Source organism: Choloepus didactylus, chromosome X (assembly GCF_015220235.1).
Source record: "Choloepus didactylus isolate mChoDid1 chromosome X, mChoDid1.pri, whole genome shotgun sequence".
Taxonomy (NCBI): Eukaryota; Metazoa; Chordata; class Mammalia; order Pilosa; family Megalonychidae; genus Choloepus; species Choloepus didactylus.
Genome location: NC_051334.1, coordinates 167031020 through 167051705, shown reverse-complemented (window position 1 = coordinate 167051705; position 20686 = coordinate 167031020). Strand labels below are relative to the sequence as shown.

At 41.7% G+C, this 20686-nt stretch overlaps 1 pseudogene; it reads right to left on the bottom strand.

Annotated features, from left to right (window-relative positions):
* Window positions 1-8772: 8772 nt before the first annotated feature.
* LOC119522451 lies at window positions 8773-19231 on the bottom strand (annotated as a pseudogene).
* Between the last annotated feature and the right edge of the window lie 1455 nt (window positions 19232-20686).

The window sequence follows — 20686 nt, the reverse complement described above, 5'->3', positions numbered from 1 at the left end:
TGATTGCCACCTCTGGATCTTTTTTCCTGCATCTTTTATAAATAAAGGTTGTGTTCTAGTTTGCTAATGCTGCCAGAATGCAAAACACCAGAGATGCATTGACTTTTATAAAAGGGGTTTATTTGGTTACAAAGTTACAGTCTTAAGGCCATAAAATGTCCAAGGTAAGGCATCAACAATCGGGTACCTTCACTGGAGGATGGCCAGTGGTGTCTGGAAAAACTCGTTAGCTGGGAAGTCACATGGCTGGCGTCTGCTCCAGAGTTCTGGTTCCAAAATGGCTTTTTCCCAGGACATTCCTCTCTAGGCTGCAGTTCCTCAAAAATGTCACTCTTAGTTGCTCTTGGGGTGTTTGTCCTCTCTTAACTTCTCTGGAGCAAGAGTCTGATTTCAATGGCCTTCTTCAAACTGTCTCTCATCTGCAGCTCCTCTCTCAGCTCCTGTGCATTCTTCAAAGTATCCCTCTTGGCTGTAGCTCCTCTTCAAAATGTCACTCTCAGTTGCTCTTCAAAATGTCACTCACAGCTGCACTGAGTTCCTTCTGTTTGTCAGCTCATTTATATGTCTCCAGTGATTTAATTTAGACCCACCCTGAATGGATGGGGTAACACCTCCATGGCAATTATCCAATCAGAATCATCACCCACAGTTGGGTGGGGCACATCTCCATGGAAACACTCAAAGAATTACAATCTAATCAACACTGATACGTCTGCCCACACAAGATTACATCAAAGATAATGGCGTTTGGGGGGACATAATGCATTCAAACTGGCACAGGTTGAGAAACAAATTGTGTGCAGCATAAAACATTGAAAAAACAACAACAAATCCAGGAGACTTAAACTAGGACCTGTAAATGAGGGCTTCTCAACCTTGGCACTGTAGACATTTGGGGCTTGATAATTGTTTGTTGTGGGGGTTGTCCTGGCCTCCACCTGCTTGATACCAGTAGTACCCCTCTCTTGGTTGTGGCAACCAGATGTTGCCAAATGTTCTCTGGAGGGGGGCAAAATCACCCCAGATTGAGAACTGCTGAATAGAAACAATGCCATAAATGCAGCTTTCTTCTCAGTCAACTCTTAACTACATCACATCCAACAGTGACACCACCTACTCCCCCATGGTTGATGGCTCCCAAATGGGTATCTGTAGCTCTGACCTCTCCCACCCTCTCCCTTTTCATCTATCCAATGCCAACTTGACATCTCTTGTGTACATATAATAGGTATCTCAAACAATATGTCCCAAACAGAACTTCTGATTCCTGACCTTGACCTTCCCCCAACTCTCTCTTGCCCATATTCATTTATTCATGTATTCATTCATTCTTGCATTAAACAAAAATGTTACACACCTACTCTGCATCTGGCATGTTATGAGCAAGGGCCAAGGCCTTTAGAAATACCATTCCTTCTGGACCAAAAGGGGGATGTGAAAATAAACGAAATAAAGTTTCAGTGGCTGAGAGATTCCAAATGGAGTCGAGAGGTCACTCTGGTGGGCATTCTTATGCACTATACAGATAACCCGTTTTAGTTTTTAGTGTATCAGAATAGCTAGAAGTAAATACCTGAAGCTATCAAACTGGAACCCAGTAGCCTTGACTCTTGAAGACGTATGTATAACAATGTAGCTTACAAGGGGTGACAGTACGATTGTGAAAACCTTATGGATCACACTCCACTCCCTTTATCCAGTGTATGGATGGATGAGTAGAAAAATGGGGACAAAACCTAAATGAAAAATAGGGTGGGATGGAGGAAGTGTGATTTGGGTGTTCTTTTTTTATTTTTATTTTTCATTCTGATTCTGATTCTTTCTGGTGTAAGGAAAATGTTCAAAACTAGGTCAGGGTGATAAATGCACAGGTATAAGATGGTACTGTGAATAATTGATTGTACACTTTGGATGATTGTATGGTATGTGAATATATCTCAATAAAATTGAATAAAAAATGCATTTGAGCTCCAAATAAAATTTCATCCCTTTCAAAAACAAAAAAACAAACAAACAAAAAAACGAAATGCCATTCTTGGCATGTTTGAGAAAGAGCAAGGAGTCCAGAGCGGCTGTTGCATAGGTAGTGTCTGGAAGAGTGGCAGGAAATGAATTTGGACAGGTTAGCAGGGGCCTGTAGGGACTTATGGGCCATGGCAAAGACTCTGATATTATTCTAAGTATGATGGGAAACCATTAGGCTGAGGCTAGAGATTGGGGATGGGGCAAAGGAGGTGACATGACCTAATTTTGCATTTTGAAAAGCCCAGCCTGGCTGCTGTGTGGAGAATGAACTGAGAAGCAGGGCAAGCATATAGGCAGTAGAGACCACTCAGTGGAAAGGTGAGACAGTACCACTGTCCATCCAGTTGCTCAGGCCAAAACCCCTGGAGTCATTCTGGAGTCCTCTCTTTCCCTTATCCCCCACATCTAATCCATTCAGAAATCCTGTTGGCTCAATTTCAAAATATTTCCAGAATTTCACCATTTGTCACCACCTCCACCACTACCATCCTTGTCCAAGCCACTATCATCTCTCACCTGGACCATTAAAATAGCCTCTTAACTGTTCTCCCTGCTTCAACCCTTGCCTCCTTTGTCTATTCCCATCACAGCAGTCAAAGCAATCTTTTAAAAGCATAAATAAGATCATATTGTTCCCTGGCCTAAAACCCTCAATGGTTTTCCAGTGCACTTAGAATGAAATCTAAACATCCTATCCTGGTCCCCATGATCTGGCTCCCACCCACCCCTCCAATCCTATTTCCTACCATTTTTACCCTTATTAACTACATTCCACCCACTCTGTCATTTCTGTTCCTTGAACCCTTCCAGCTTGTTCTTACCTCAGGGCCTTTGCACTAGCTGTTCCCCCAAAGAGTAATATGAATGGTTCTCAGCTATTATTGCCTCCTCAATTAGGCCTCTCTGATTACCCTCATGAAAGTAGGATCCTGAGGGTCACTCCTTTTTCTTCAGAGCACTTACTAATCTATGAAATTTATATCAGATATTTGTTTGATTTATTATGAATTTAGATGGTTACTCACTTAATATTCATCTATTCCCATTAGAAGGTTTGGTGGTTTGAAGCTGTGTGTACCCCAGAAAGGCATGTTCTTAAATTTAATCCATTTCTGTGGATGTGGATCCATCGTAAGTAGGACTTTTTGATGAGGTTACTTCATTTAAGGTGTGACCCACTTCATTCAGGATGGATCTTAATCATCATACTGGAGTCTTTATAAATGGGATGACGAGAGAGAGGGAGAGAGAGAGAGAGAGAGAGAGAGAGAGAGAGAGAGAGAGAGAGAGAGAGAAAGAGAGAGAGCACCATGGAAGCAAGAAGCTGAAATCAATGGAACCTGGAAGAGAAGGGAGAGACCAGCAGACACTGCCATGTGCTTTGCCATGTGGCAGAGGAGACAAGGATCACTGGTAGCCAATCTTTGGAAAGAAAGCATTTGCCTTGATAGTGCCTTGATTTGGACATTTTTCTCAGCCTCAAAACTTGGCTAATAAATTCCCATTGTTAAGCCAATCCATTTCATGGTATATGTTTTCAGCAGCCTAGGAAATGAAAATAGAAGTTAAGCTTCTTGAGGCAGGGCCCATGTCTGATTTGTTCACTACTATATCTCCAGCACCTAGCACAGTGCCTGGCATACAGTAAACACTCAGTATTTGTTGAGCTAATGAACCTCTTTCACAGTGCACAGGTGGACAGGAGCTTAAGGACCATCTAGTGACTGAGCATCAGAATCACCTGGAGAGATTTTAAAAATCCATATTGCCAAGGCCCCTTCCCGACCTATAGAATCAAAATCTCCTTGGGCCAGGTCCAGAAATCTGCATCTTAAACAAGTGTACTTATGTAACAAACACTTATATAGCACTTACTGCTACCATTTTAAGTACTTTACAAATATTAATTCATTTAATCTTCACAATAACAATTTTAATATTCTCATTTTACAAATGAGGAAACTGAGGCACACGGAGATTTTTGTAATTTACCCAAGGTCACCCAGATAGAAAGTAGTGGAGTCAGGACCCAAACCCAGGCAGTCAACACTCTTAACCACTATACTAAGCTGCCTCTGCACAGTAGATTCTGTGATCAGCTGCATTTGACACCTGCAGGTAATTTTTGTCTGATGAGGACACTGAGGCCCAGACAAGAGAACAGACATGTGCAAAGCCACAGTCAGGGATGGCACAGGTTTTGGTTCTCCCCATCTGTCCAGTCATTCTGCGCTGTGTGAGGAGCAGGGCCTGGGAGCATACTTGCCTGTGTAAAAACCTGGTCACAAGAAGATGTCTAGAAATGTTTTTGCTGTCAGCACTGGTGGGCATGTAACACAGGAGCACACCCCGACATTGAGTCCCTTTACCATCACTCAGGGAATACAAGTGTAAAGTTGGAGACCTCCTGCCCTCAGAGAGCAGTTAGCACAGCCAAAAACCCAGAAGCCTGCTGATGCAGGATCAGTGGGGTGTGAACTACTTGAGGACAGTATGTAATGTCAGTGAAGGGAGAGTATGTGCTGTACAGCTTATCTGTTCCAGTCACCCAAAGTTCACCAGGCCTGGGCAGCCTCCAGTCCCCTGCCCCCATCAGCCCCCCCACTGAGAGAACCATGAGATGGCCTAGCCAGATGACATGCCTCCATTACTCTCCAAGGAGGCCATGTGCCAATGGGCTTTTAAATTCCCAGATGCTTTTTAATTAAAATAAAGGCCACTCTGTAACCTGACTTTGAATGGACAAAGTTTCCTTAGTAGAACAACTGTACAAGTTGACCCTTTTTCCATCCCTTTCCATTGAGCAACTGAAGAGTTTGTAACCCATGAATTATGACTTAAGTCACATAGCAGCAAGGGGCATGGAAGGGGTAAGTGACTTATGGAAGGTCACTCCACTGAAGAAAAAATCCTTTGTTCCTGTCTTGCCTTTTGCTCTTGCCTCTGCTAGCCCATGCTCTACCCACCTTTGGGGGAGATGGAAAGAGGCTGGGCTAGTCTTGCCCAGAACAACAGGATGTCTGAGCAATGATGTGGTGACCTTGGCCATCTGGGAGTTCAGACTCTATCTCTGGGGACATAGGCGGCAGGGGGACAAAAAAATCCACTTTTACTTCTATCCAGGCCACAATTAGAGGAGACATTTCAGAAGGCTGATGGGGAGACAAGCAAACATCACCAACTCCTGTCTTGAACTTGCCTTTTCTAGAATTCCAGTCTAGTAAAGGACAAAGAGGCCAGACGGCCGAGTTGGGTTCTGCCCAGATGTGCAAGCTTACTTTTTTTCTTCTTGATTATAAGCCAACTCAGCCATTAACAGAATTCAGAGACAATGGCTGTCTATGGGCCCAGAACAAAGCCTACAGATCCTAGATCCTAGAGTTGGATGCAATCTCAAGTGATGACTAATTCAGCTCTCCTGCCTCAGACAGATTGATGTCATTGTTCTCCACAAGCTATGGATGGGACCACTCTACTCCAGGTGGTTTCATAATTTTGTCCCAAGACCCTCAGCTAAGACTTGAAGAGAGTAAACAGTGGGTGTTTCCTTGATCAGTTTTTTCTCCTACTAAACATCTCCAAACTGCTGTCCTGTGAATTTTTTTATGGGAGCAGAGCTTTTTCCAAATTCCCTTTTCCCTGCTCTGCTGAAAGATTGAGTCTTATTTGCTATTGTCAGCTATAAAGTCAGAAAGAGGAAAGAGTGAAAAACCAATGAGGGAACCCATTCTCAATGGGTTCCTTGAAAGTTCCAAAACAGCTTCTTCTACAACCTGGAAGTGCCAAAGCACTTAGTGTGGTCTATCTTGGGCCATGTCACATGAAAACAACCTAGCCAAGAGGAAAGTAGAGAACCCAGTCAACCACTGTTTGAGAATTTGTCACCGTTTGATTTTTACAACTCTGAATTATCCATTTCAGTGCACCACACAAGCTTGTGTGCATGCAATTGAGGTTATGGGATGAATGCTATAGGAACCAAGTTTATTTGCCTTGGGTCCTTTCTCCCTTTGACCTTCTTTTATTGGATGTGTGAGCTTTCCTTGTTTGGATTTACTGAAGACACAGAAATATCTCTGCTTTCTACAACAGCCCTCCTGTTTTGTTCCTGAATGGCCTTTTGGATGGCAGCTATCTTGGCTTTGCAAGGATTGAGGATATCTCCACAGGTCTGTTTGAAACTTCCCAAGAGACATTGAGGTGCAAGGTTGAGAAAATGAGCTGTAATATTTAGTGCTTAGAATATTTTTTCCACAACATGGCATCCGAAGCTAGAATTTCTGGGGAAGATCTATAATGTCAGGTTCCTTTGGATAACCTTGGTCTCTTCCCATATGCCTTAAACTTGCAAATCATCACAAAAGGGTCATATCATAAATGGCTCCCAAGTGGGTGGTTGGGCCAGGATTTGGTGTCCAGTGCCAGAGTCTTGTGTTTCACCCCCACAGGGGACGGTTGTAATCATACCCAACAGATGTGTAACTTCAAAAAAGCAAAGGGTGGCAGTCTTTTGAAATATCCATCTGTTGAAAATTTTTCCTTTCATCTCCAGGATAGATAGAGTCTCTGTGAACAGTGCTGCCCAGCCCTGCACTAGATTATAGTCACATTTTTCCTTATTAACAGAACAGTAAAGACAAACAAGGAACATTTGGAGATTGATCAACAGCACCTACGTCAAGTTGTTCAAAGCTCTGGGATTATGTCAAAGAACAAGGTGAACCCCATTCCTTGCTCTACAGATGGGGATCAAAAGGCAGTGTCAGCCTAACCATCCACAAATCTCTTCAACATTTGATACTATCAATAACTACCATTTCTCTGCTAGCAAGGATACTATCTGAAATGGCCTTCTTGGACCAGTGGGATTGTGGGACCAGGGTGGGCTCTGCATCCTATCTCCTCATTTCTCATTTGGGATCTTTTGGTGCACTAAACCTCTCCATTAGTAAAACTTAATATTTAGGACTATGATGAGACTTTCCTGTGATAGGGTTTCTAGGCTGAAAAGAAATGGCCACATCCTCTACTCAACTTTTTCTTTTCACTTTCCTTCCTGGCTAGATTAACAAAAGCAACATTCCTGGTCAGTGAGGAAGATAACTGAGTAATGCCTGATTTTAGTACAGCTGCCAAAGGGCACTCCAGAGAAACCATTTAAGATCAAAATAAAAAGGAAGAGAGAGCAAGAAAGAGTGAGCAAGGAAGCCTGCAAGAGAACCCATGCTTCATGTGTGCCTGAGCACACAACCAACAAGGGTATTAGAAGCACCCAGAGACACCATGCTAGCCCCCTCATTCTCCACGATATATGGTACCATGAGCCCTCGGAACTTGGTGTGGAGCTTCAAGGTCATCTAATAATGCTCAAGCCCTCTCTACAGTCCCCACACCAAATGGCTATCTAGCTTCTGTTTGCACTCCTGCAATGGTAGGACTCCTACCTCCAGAGGGGATTTTGCACTCTTGTAAGAACTCTGGCTGAAAAAGATTTTCCTTTCAATTATTTGGTCTCTCAGTTCTCTTGAGTACATACAACAGGACAGGCACTGCACTATGTACTGGGGCTACAGCAGTGGATGAAACAAAAGGGATCCCTGTCCTCATGGAGTTTGCACTCTAGAAGGAAGACAGATAATAAAGGAATGGAACTCCTGTTACCCAGCTCCATCACTCTCTATCCCCTTACCCGGTGGTTTGTGATGCCCAAAATGTGATCCAATGATTCAGGAGGTTTTGTTTGATCTATGGAGCCAGAGCAGAGCTCCTTTATTCTGAAAACTAGAATTTTATGAATGCAACCTAAGACCACTTTTGCTTTTTGGTTTTCTGGCCACATCATACATTGACTTACAGAACCGCCACCCCCATTGACTTACAGAACCCCCCCCCATTGACTTACAGAACCCCCCCCCCCATTTTTTTTACATGTTCAACTAAGTTTTCTCCCATCATGTATTTGTGCAATTGATTTTTTGAAACAAATTCCAGGACTCTACATTTATTTCTGTTAAATTTTATTTTAGGAAAATACCCTGTCATTCAGTCTATTGAGCTGTTTTGTGATTTTGTGGGACAGAAAGCCTTTTGCAAAGTTTTACGTAGGGATCTGAATAGGAAACTTATAACACTGGGTTGTCATGGGGAGAAACTGGTTCCTATCTCAAAGTTGGAGGCCTGATAAAAACCAATGTGTCACAGGAGTTTCATCCTATCCCATGGGGTTAAAAAATTGTTTTAACAAGTAAAGGAAACAAGGCAATCATATTATGCTTTGATTCATTAAAATAGTGAGAACCAGGACCAGGAAATTCCAAAGCACAGCATAGCACAGCATAGAAAGATCCCCAACTGCTCACCATGTGGTTGATATCTGACTGGGTCTGTGAATTCTAAATCCAGCAGTGTCTTTGATAGGCTAGAATAGGAGAGGGAAATTTTCAGATGCCAAATCCACAAGGAAGTGGGACGTTATTAGAAAAGGTGCCTATGATCACTAGCTCTTGGTATGAGCTCCGAAATCAGCTAGGGCATCTCCTTGTCTCCAGCATCTCCAGGACTGGAGGCGATACTCTTAGTATTCTGAGGGGCAACAGAAAGACCAGCCAACAACCCTCTGTTCTATGGGGGGCCCATCAGAGCAGGTTCTCTGGGTGGTGTGCTTGGAGGCTGGGATTCAGGGGCTAGCAAACCCAACCAGCTAGGCAGGCTGGCAAACCTCACTTAGGCAAACACCCCTAGCCCCCTCTATCTCAGCTCCACATTCTTGAGGTTTTTGTTCACCAGACCTGAGTGAAAGGCTGGCTGCCTGACTGCTATGAAGTCTGCAAACATTTTCTGCAAACATTGGCCCACAAGAGGCAAGCTGTTGAGTTCTGGAAGCCAGGAGGCTGGAGGTGGGAGGGGGCTCGGGAGGCATTCCTCAGGCATGAGGCAGTCAGGTCCCTTTGCCTGCTGGATCTCTGCTCCTAGGTCAGTGGGAAACAGATGCATTGAGGACAGTCCCCCAAATGGGATGGGACCACCCGGAGGAGTTGAGCTTTGGTACCTGTTTGTGGGTAATACAAGGCTGGGCTGGGGGTTCCCAGGTAACAACTGCTGGCCTATTCATGCATTTCTGTTGTCAATAAAAGTTTCATCTGCCACCCAGCTGAACTTTGCTTGCACACATGTTTTCCAGAGGCAGAGACAAAAATATGTTTCTCAGGGTGGGGGAGGGAGACTGCGGTGACAGTTATATTAGCCATGTGCAGGGCCATCCTCATCACCTCAGCATTTCCTGGAGATTGTTGCAGCCTCCTGTGAACCCCAGCCAAGGGTCAATTGAGATCCAGGGCAAGCCCCAAGGCCAAGAGCAGGCTGGCCAGACTCAGAGGGAGGAAAAGGAGACTTTAGGGAGAGTAGCCAGGCCTCCAAGGCCCTCCATCATCTGAGCCCACCGGCCTCTTCAGCCTCATCTTCCACTACTCTGCACCTCCAGCTCCAGTAACACCAGACTATCCCTAGTGCCCTGCTCATGCCAAGCAGCTTCCAGCCTCTATGCCATTGCTCATGCTGTTCCCTCTGTCCACAATGCTCTTTCTCACTGCTTCTCTGTCTTAACTCCTACTCATCCTTCAAGACCCAGCTCCTGTGTCCCCTCCTTTGCAAAGCCTTCCCTGATTCCCTTGGTCTGAGTTTGGCCTTCTCTTCTGTGCCCCAACAAAAGGCTGTGTTTTCTCAAGTCATAGCACTTCTCACAGTGTTTAATAACAGTAGCTCACACTTATCTTAGGATAAGCTGTTTAAAATCCTTTATGTATATTAACATTTCATCCATTAAACATTACCGTGCTATTGTTACCTGACTTTACTGATGAGGAAACTGGGAGACAGGGATGTTAAGTAACTTGCTCAAGGTTGCCCAAGGCCATGAAGTTTGGGAGTGGTGAGGCCAGGATTTGAACCCAAGCTGTGTGGCTCTAGAATCTGCCCCACTGGAAAAATGAACTCTTTTAGGGCAGGTGAGTCAAATCATTACTGAATTCTCAGAGTAGCCACTCCAGAGATGTTGGGTGAACTTAATTGAACAGCATGAGACCACTAAGCCCATGGAGAACATTCCGGAAAGGTGGGAAGGGCCAGAAGAGGAGGTGGCCCCTAATGACATACTTCTCTCACCTGCCCCTGCAGGTAGCTATTGAGGCCTAGAAGACCTCTTTGTGGGCAAGTCCCCCTCCTGCTGACCTGGGAGGCAGCACCCTGGGCCCTACATTGGTAGGCTGTCTCTAGGAGGCCATTTCCCAGGCCAGACCCTTTCCAATGGGCTTGCCACACAATGTAGCCACAACTGCTCATTTGATTTCGGTTAAAGACAACAATGTACTTGCTCACTGGGGGAGTGGGGCGGGATGGGAGAGAGCTTAGCTCCTCTTTGTTTGGAGGATTCACACTTAGCCCATCCTGCCGCAAGCCCAGGGAGACTTGGAGGAGCCAAGACTAAAGCTTTCCTAGTCTCAAAGTCTTTGTGCGAAGCCCTCACAACTATGTGGAATTCCTATAGACAAGTGGGAGCTGGCCATTATAGCCAGGTTTCAATCTACCACATCAGTCCTCTCCAGGGCTCTCAGAAGCCCTTGTGAGTAAATAAGCAGCTTATCCCTGTAAAAAAAAAAAAAAAAAAAAAAAAAAAAAAAAATGGGGCATGATGCTGATTATCCAGAGTACTGGATTATGAGTCTGGGCATCCACCTTCTGGGCAAAGTGGCTATGGGTGTGGCACTTGTTAGGTGTGTGGCTCTGAGCCTGTTACTTCACTTTTCTGTCTCAAGTTCCTTGTCTGTAAAATGGGGATGATAATAACATCCACCATTATCAGTCTTGGTTGTTATACCAATTAGCCTATGGCCATGGGCAAGTCTTTTATTTTTTACTTTTTCACTTTTATTTTTTCAGTTTCCTCATGTGTAAAAGAGGTTGAACCTGATCTCTATAGCCCCTTCCAGCTCTCACCTTCTACAATATCTTTTCTCCACCTTAGTTTATATTTTCTTCTTTGTTAATTGAAGTACAACTTGTATTCAGTCAAGTGTCCAAATCTCATGTTACAGATCCGTGAATTGTTACATGTATGAACCTGTATATACTATGTATGTACCACTCAAATCAAGCTCTAGAACAAGTCCAGCAAATCACAGACCGCTTCTTGTCCCCTCCCAGTCAATACACCACACCCAAAGATAACCACTATTCTGACCTCCCTTACCATTAGTCTGCCTCTTCTTTCATTTTATACAACTGGAACCACAGAATCACATAGCACACTTGGTGTTTGGCTTCTTTTGCTCAACATTATGTCTCTGAGATTCATCCATGTTGTTGTGTATACCAGTAGCTTGTTCTTTTCCACTGCTGTGTAGTATTCTATTGTATAAATTATATCACAGTTTATCACGTGTGCTTTTCAAAACTTTTAATTATAGTAACATTTATACAACTCAAAATTTCCCATTTTAAACATTTTCAAGTATACGATTCAGTAATATTAATTATAGTCACAATATTGTGCTACTATCACCAATATCCATTACCCTAACTTTTTCATCACCTCAAATGGAAACTGTGCACCCATTAAACAAAAACTCCTTCTTCTTCCCCCCACCCCTCCACCAACAGCCCCTGGTAACTGATAATCTATTATCTGTCTCTATGAAATTTACTTGTTCTAGGTATTTCATATAAGCAAAGTCATATAATATTTGTCTTTTTGTGTCTGGCTTATCTCATTCAACATGATGTCATAAAGGTTCAACCATGTTATAGCATGCATCTGAATTTCATTCCTTTTTATGGCCGAGTAATATTCCATTGTGTGTATATAATGCATTTTGTTTATCTGTTCATCTGTTCATGGACACTTAGGTTACTTCCACCTTTTGACAATTGTGAATAATGCTACTGTAAACATTGGTGAACAGATATCGGTTCAGTCCCTGCTTTCAATTCTTTGAGGTATATACCGAGAAATGGGATTGCTGGGTCATATTATAATTCTATTTCCAACTTTCTGAGGAAACATCAAACTGATTTTCACAGTGGCTGCACCATTTTACACTGTCATCAGCAATGTATAAGGTTTCCTATTGCTCTGCATACTTGCCAACACTTATTTTTTGTTTATAAAATAACAGCTATCCTAATGGGTGTGAAATGGAATCTTACTGAGCTTTTGATTTGTATTTCTCTGATGACCAGTGATGTTGAGCATCTTTTCGTGTGCTTATCAGCCATTTTGTTTATCTTCATTGGAGATGTTATTCAAGTCCTCTGCCATTTTTAATTGAGTTATTTGTCTTTTTTTTGTTGAGTTGTAGCTGTTCTTTATGTATTTTGGATATTACATCCTTACCAGATATATAGTTAGCAACTATTTTCTCCCATTCTGTAGTGCATCTTTTCACTTTCTTGATAGTGTCCTCTGATGTGCAAACATTTAAAATTTTGTTGAAGTCCATCTTATCTATTTTTTTGTTGTTGTTGTTGCTCATGTTTTTGGTGTCATATCTAAAAAATCACTACTAAATCCAAGGTTATGAAGGTTTCCCCCTGTATTTTCTTCTAGGAGTTCTGTGGTTTTAGCTCTTATGTTTAGGTCCTTGAACCATTTAGAGTTAATTTTTGTATATGGTTTGAGGTAGCGGTCCAATTTTATTCTTTTGCAAGTGGATATCTAGTTGTCCCAGCACCATTTGTCAAAAAGATCATTCCTTCCCCAATTAATCTGCTTGGCACTCTTATAAAAAAATAAGTTGGCCATAGAAAATGAGAGGACATCACCATGTGACACGAGACAGGGATACAAGCCAAGGAACTCCAAGGATCTCTGGAGGTCAGCCAGAATGCTACTGACCCTGGGAGGAAGCAAGCTTTCTAGCCAATGGCTTGATTTGAACTTCTGGCCTCTGAAACCTGTGAAGATTGAAAGGTCTCAGGCTGCACATTCTATAATTCCAAAGAGGATTTTGGCATAGAATCTATGCCTGAGAAACAGAAGGAAATACCAACCACCCTCTCCAGGTTTGTATCTAAGAATCATGTCTAGAACCCTTGAATTCACAAGACCTCAATGAATGCAATGGAATAGAATAAGAAATTTGACCCAAATCATTTGTACCACTGCAGGAAGCCTCTTCTGAGACCCTCATCCTAATTCCCTCACGTACCTGCCATGTCCATCCTCAATACCTGTGAAGTAGAAATCTCTGTCTTCTTCTTGATTGTGATCTCAGGGATGGAGCCTGCCCACATTTGGATTTCCATCTCCATATACTTTATGTACCTTGTTGCCATCATGGGGAAGTGAACCACTCCCTTTTTCATAAGAACTGAGCCTTCTCTGCATGAACCCATGAACTATTTTCTTTCCATGCTCTGACCTGGGACTGGCCCTCTCCTCACCTCCTACCATGCTAGGGCTTTTCTTGTTCAATGCCCAGGAATTTTTCCTTATGCTTGTATTACTCAAGAGTTCTTCATTCATGGCTTCTCAGCTATGGAGTCGTCTGTACTTCTCATTCTGTCCATTGATCACTTTATAGCCATCTGCAACCCCCTGAGATACACCTCTATCCTTATCAGTGCCAGAATCACCAAAATTGGGCTTGCTTTATCTCTCAAAAATGTTTTGTTGATCCTTCCTTAACCTTTCACTCTACAACTTCAAAGATACCATAAGAAGACCCTCCTGTCCCATTCCAACTGCCTCCATCAGGTGTCATAAAGCTGGCCAGCTCTGATAACAAGGTCAATGTCATTATTTGTGGCTCTCACAGGCATCCTTGATTTATTATTTTCATGTCCTACATGGCGATACTGAAAACAGTGTTAAGTATAGCATCACAGAGGGAAAGGCTCAAGTCCTGAATACATGTGTTTCTCATATTTATGATGTGCTCATCTTCTAAGTGCCCATTATCTCCCTAGCTGTCATCTATTGGTTTGCCAAACAGTTCCCCAATCATTAGGATCCTCATGGCTGATTTTTTTCCCTGCTGGTGCTTCCATTGTTGAACCCCATTGGATACTGTGTGGAAAGCAAGCAGATAAGAAATCTGGTCCTAGAGAAACTGTGTCAGAAGCAAAGCTGACAGGGAAGCTTAACCACAGTCAAAACCCAGTTAGTAAATGACAGCAACACAAGCAGAGAATGAATAAGTAAGGAATCCAACCATATAGCAACTACTTTGCAGTATCATCTTTCAACACGTTTACAATTGCAAACTTGTTTCTTTAGGATTTAGGCTTGGGACCCTGATGTAAACATAAAATGCATTTCCATTTGCCACTTTCACCCAGCTTGCTTTACCAATCATATGAATACAAGGTATGTTTACCATTTTCCTCATGTTTAAAGGAATATACTGTGGGTTCATTTGAGAATTAATAGTATATACACTTATCTGATAACTGGGATCAGTAGTGATCTGAAGTGATTGAAGATTGCCACTTCATTTAAAGTATCACTTTTCCACACATAGTTTTGACCTATTTGAAATATGTTTCTGTTCTCAGAGCCTGAAATTGAGATGAGGCAATGACATTCACTTGCAAATAATCACCAAAATAAAATTAAGAAATATTTCATTCATTCATTTATTTCAACATTTCTTTCTGGAGCATTCAAATATCACCAACTTAGCTATGCAAGTTAAGTCAGCTTCCTGTCTTCCAGGTTCCTCTGGAAGTTCTACTTAATATCATACCTCATTATATACTGTATTTAGTTTATTTGTCTTTCTCCCATGCAAGAATGTAAACCCTTTACCCCTTTTCAATACGAACAAGTTATGGTGGTCACTGCCTAGACACCTCTGAAAATCGAGAAAGTGATTAAACGAGAGGAAGGGGTAGCAACAGACAATATAGGATTTAACAAAGGATTGCAAATACTGAATCTTTATATAATTTTTCTAAGATGCTAGGGTATTAGAATAGCTGGAAGGAAATGACTGAAATGGTGGAACTGCAACCCATAACATTCTTTGAAATTTGCTCTATAGCTACTCTTTAAATTGTACCTTGAAAGTTATCATCTTTCTGTATATATGTTATATTTCACAATAAGGAAATAACTGAAATTGTGGACCTGTAACCCACAATATTCCTTGAAATTTGCTCTTTAACTACTTGTTAAGTTGTACCTTGAAAGTTATCACTGTTATGTATATATGTTAAATTTCACAACAAAAAATGTATTAAGAAAGGATAATTTTCAAAAATGGTAAAATCATGGCTTTTGGAAGATATAAAATGAACATTCATTTAAAAAATCAGTTAACCATAGATGTAAGGGTTTACTTCTGAACTCTCAATTCTATTCCGTTGGTCTATATGGCTATCTTTAATGCCAGTACCACACTGTTTTAATTGTTGTGACTTTGCAGTGAGTTTTGAAATCAGGAAGTATGAAACCTCCAACTTTGTTCTTCTTTTGCAATATTGATTTGGCTATTCAGGGCACCTTGAAATTCCACATGAATTTGAGGGCCAGCTTTTTCATTTCTGCAAAAAAAAGTCTGTTTGGATTTTGATAGGTATTGCATTGAATCTGTACATCACTTTGGGTAGTACTGACATCTTAATAATATTAAGCCTTTTCTCCATGAACATGGAATATTTTGCCATTTATTTAGGTCTTCTTTAATTTCTCTCAGCAGTGTTTTTGTAGTTTTTAGTATACAAGAACTACACCTGCTTGGATAAATTTATTCCTAGGTATTTTATTCTTTTAGAAGTTATTGTGAATGAAATATTTTAAAATTTCCATTTCAGAATATTCTTTGCTGGTATATAGAAACAACTGATTTTACTGTTAAGCTTGTAGCCTGCAACTTTGCTGAATTCATTTATTAGTTCTAGTGGTTTTCTTGTGGATTCTTCGGGATTTTCTATGTAAAGGATCATGTTGTCTGCAAACAGAGATAGTCTTACTTCTTCCTTGCCAATTTGGATGGCTTTTATTTCTTTTCTTTACATTTTTAAAATTTTCTGCTTTTTTTTTTTTTTTTTTTTGCCTAATTGCTCTCGTAAGGGCTTCCTTCAAGTACAATATTGAATAACAGTGGTGAAAGCAGGCATCCTGGTCTAGTTCCTGACCTCAGGGGAAAGGCTTTCAGTCTTTCACCATTGAGTATGATGATAGCTGTGGGTTGTTCATAATGCCATTATTATGTTGAGGAAATTACTTTGTATTCATATTTTTTCTGGGCGTTTTTATTATGAACAGGTGTTGGAGTTTGTCAAATGCCCTTTATGAGTCAAATCAGGTGATCATGTGATTTTTTTCCTTTTATCCCATTAATGTGGTATGATACATGATTGATTTACTTATATTGAACCACCCTTGCATTCCTGGGATAAATCCCGCTTGGTCATGGTGTATAATTCTTTTTAATATGCTGTTGGGTTTGGTATGCTAGTATTTTATTAAGGATCTTTTCCTCTATATTCATAAAGAAAATTGGTCTGAAGTTTTCCTTCTTGCAATGTATTTATCTGGCTTTGGTATTTGGGTACTGTTGAATAAGTATGTTTGGTGTGTTGAGTACTGATAGAATAAGTTAGGAGGACTTCCTTCTTCAATTTTTTGGAAAAGTTTGAGAAGTACTGGTGTTAATTCTGCTTTGAATGCTTGGTAAAATTCACTAGTGAAGCTGTCTGATCCTGGACTTTTCTTTGTTGGGAGGTTTTTGATTACGGACTGAAGCTCTTTATTTGGTCTGTTGGGATCTTCTATTTTCTTCTTGATTCAGTTTAGGTAACTTGTGTGTTTCTAAGAATTTGTCCATTTCCTTTAGGTTATCTGATTTGTTGGCATACCATTGTCCATATTGTTCTTTTATAATCCTTTTAATTTCAGCAAGATGAATAGTAATGTCCCCTCTTTCATTTTAAATCTTAACTATTTGTATCTTCTTTTCTCTTTGTCAGTTTATCTAAAACTTTGTCAATTTTATTGATCTTTTCAAAGAACCATTTTGGTTTCATTGCTTCTCTCTACTGTTTTTCTATTCTCTATTTCATTTATCGCCACTGTAATCTTTTTTTTTTTTTCAAAATTGCTCTTCTCTTCCTGGAAGCTGGCTACCTGTTTCGCAATCTTTGCTTTTTTTCCTTGGGAAGCTGAGCCATGATTGCCCAAGCACTTTGGCCAGCTATCAGCTGATCGTCTTCCATCTGGATGCTTGTTCTACTTCTGACATCAAAATCTTCTGTCTCAAAGTCAGAGTCGTCCAGCTCCTAAGGAGTCCTTATCATGAACACCACTTTCCTGATATCCCAGATGCCATCGTACACCAGGCGGGAGGCATTGATCAACTCGTTCTCATCCATGGACTGGGCAGGGTCTGAGCTGAGGGCTTCCACAGCCACTTCCACTTGATCCATAAACTGGGGCATGACTGTGTTGGAAAGCAGCTTGGTGGCTTCCAGCACCTTCTCCGTGTAGACCCCTGGCTCATAGTTGTCCATCTCTGAGGTGAGTACGTGAATGACCCGGGCCGCCTGGCCTCGAAATGCACCAGCCATGCGGTCCAGCCCATCCACATCTTTCTCTTGGAGAGCAATGATGCATTTGTTCACATCTTCCAAAATGTGATTCTCTGAGATGGCCAAGAAGTCATCAATGGAAGTAATGTTGTCGACAGCGTCTGTGAGAACACGGACTTGTTTTTCCCACTGTTCTTTAAAAAGATCCATGTTCTCTTGGGCTAGTTTACTCTGTGATTTTGCCGCCAAAGCCAGGGCAGCATTGATAACCTGAGGACAAAGGGCTTCTAACTGGCTTGCAGACATTCAGACAAGCTTCACCCCTTCTTCATTGTTTGAGATGAAGTAGGCCAGGTTGGCAACCTCAATCAATTTGTTAGCATGTTTACAGAAAACCTGGGCATACTCCTTAACTTCTTTCTCATCTCCATTCTTTGCAGCTTCAATCAATACTAAAAGTGGAACATTGGTTTCCAGGAAAGAATCTGAAATGTGGTCCTTGACAGCCTTGTAGAGCTGTCTACACAAGTCTCTGGTTTTCTTGGTCCTTTTATCTATTGCAGAATTGAGTGCATCACTTCTTTCTTTATGTCCAGCGTTGCCCATGTACTCTGACAGGAGGTCCTGCAGGGCCTGGCAGACAGCATTGCACTCTGCCACAATGTGCTCACGCCAGCCATCATGTGTGCAGGATGAGTCAGCCATCAGGGCAGCACCGCTGATGATGCTTTCCAGGTGCTCCTCCAGGGAAGGCCTAAAGCGCTCCTCACTGAAACTCAAGGGGTCCACAATGATTTGTTTATCCAAGTTATTGAGCGCATATGCCAGTTCTCCTCCTCCTCCACCCTGGTGCTGGGAGGCATCATCTGACACGGTGGCCTGGGCTGGGTTAGAAATGCCAGTGACCACCTGTTGCAGCTGCTTATATATCAGGTCCCCATTGGCCTTATAAGCGGCAACATCTGGGTGCTGTAGGCATGCCTGGGATGCAGTATAGAGAGAGGATAGGAACATTTTTCTGGAGGATTCCTCTGGATGCAGCTATCTGAGCATGATGGCCCATATCCTTCAGTTCCTGTTGTCTTTTGGCTGCCACAATGTTCAGTTTATCCATTTCAGGTTTCAGGGCTTTATGCTGTATTCCTAAGTCTTGTTCAGTGCAGTATTCCTCAGTTTCAAGATACCATCTTCCACGACTTTCAGTTGAAGAAGTAATTTCTAGACATCTGCCATGTCAGCCAAAATCAGCAGCCAAGTAACAGCAGAGCGCAAATCTCGGGCTACCTGAACCATGTTGCCAGGCTTCACGGAAGAGCAGGGGTCATCTGCAAACTCTCCCACAGCACTCTTTATCAAATCACCTTGTTTTTGAACATCTTCCACAGCAGCCCCAAGCTCCTCCTTCAGAAATTGACTCTCTTTTGCAATTTTATCACCCTTCTCCAAGAAGCTCTCAATTGCTTGTTCAACAGATGCAGCCAAAACATGGGCCTTTTTAGAATGACCTCTCTTCTTAGTAGAGGGCCCCTTACTATTGGTGTTCACCAGAGTTGTAACCTGAGTAACAAGAGGCTCCAGCAGTCTTTCAACTGCCAGAGTCCTGATCTCTAAACTTTTGGGGTCCCATTTGAAGTTTATGTTGCCTGTGTGGACAGCAGGCATTTCTGCGGCAAGCAGGACGAGAGCAGGAACATCCCCTCCACTCTAATCTTTTTTATTTCTTTCCTTCTTCTAATTTTAGGTTTAGTTCGCTCTTCTTTTTGTAATTCATCCAGATATGGTGTTAGGTTATTGATTTGAGATCTTTCTTCTTTTTAAATATAGGCATTCATAGCTATGAATTTCCTTCTGAGCAGTGCCTTCATGGCATCCCATAAATTTTGGTATATTATACTTTCATTTTCATTTGTCTCGAGATTTTTCCTAATTTCCCTTGTGATTTCTTCTTTCAGCCACTGACTGTTTAAGAGTGTGTTGTTTAATTTCCACATATTCTTGAATTTTCAGTTTTCCTTCTGTTATTGATTTCTAGCTTTGTTCCACTGTGGCCAGAGAAGATGCTTGATATAATTTCTATCTTTTAAAATTTATTGAGGCTTGTTTTGTGTCCTAATATGTGGTCTATCCTCAAGAATGATCCATGAGCAGCTGAGAAGAATGTATATTTTGCTACTGTTGGGTGGAGTGTTCTGTATGTCTGTTAGCTCTAGTTTGTTTATAATATTGCTCAAGTCCTCTGTTTCCTTAGTGATCTTCTATCTAGATGTTCTATCCATTATAAAGGAGTGTATTGAAATCGCCATCTATTATTGTTTAGTTTTGTCAATGTTTGCATCATGTGTTTTGGAGCTCTGTGATTAGGTACATGTATGTTTATAATTGTTATATCTTCATGGCCTGTGTTCAATATAATTCGATTACTGCCTCTGGCTCTGACTTAGGCTTGTGACCTTCCTGTCACAGAGCCTCTGTATCTGTGAAATGTGTGTCTTGCCACAGAGCATTTAGAGAGAATAAAATAAAATAAACACAGAGCATTTTTTTATCATCATTTTATTGAGATATATTCACATACCACGCAGTCATACAAAACAAATTGTACTTTCGATTGTTTACAGTACCATTACATAGTTGTACATTCATCACCTAAATCAATCCCTGACACCTTCATTAGCACACACACAAAAATAACAAGAATAATAATTAGAGTGAAAAAGAGCAATTGAAGTAAAAAAGAACACTGGGTACCTTTGTCTGTTTGTTTCCTTCCCCTACTTTTCTACACATCCATCCATAAACTAGACAAAGTGGAGTGTGGTCCTTATGGCTTTCCCAATCCCATTGTCACCCCTCATAAGCTACATTTTTATACAACTGTCTTCGAGATTCATGGGTTCTGGGTTGTAGTTTGATAGTTTCAGGTATCCACCACCAGCTACCCCAATTCTTTAGAACCTAAAAAGGGTTGTCTAAAGTGTGCGTAAGAGTGCCCACCAGAGTGATCTCTCGGCTCGTTTAGGAATCTCTCTGCCACTGAAGCTTATTTCATTTCCTTTCACATCCCCCTTTTGGTCAACAAGATGTTCTCCGTCCCACGATGTCGGGTCTACATTCCTCCCCGGGAGTCATATTCCAC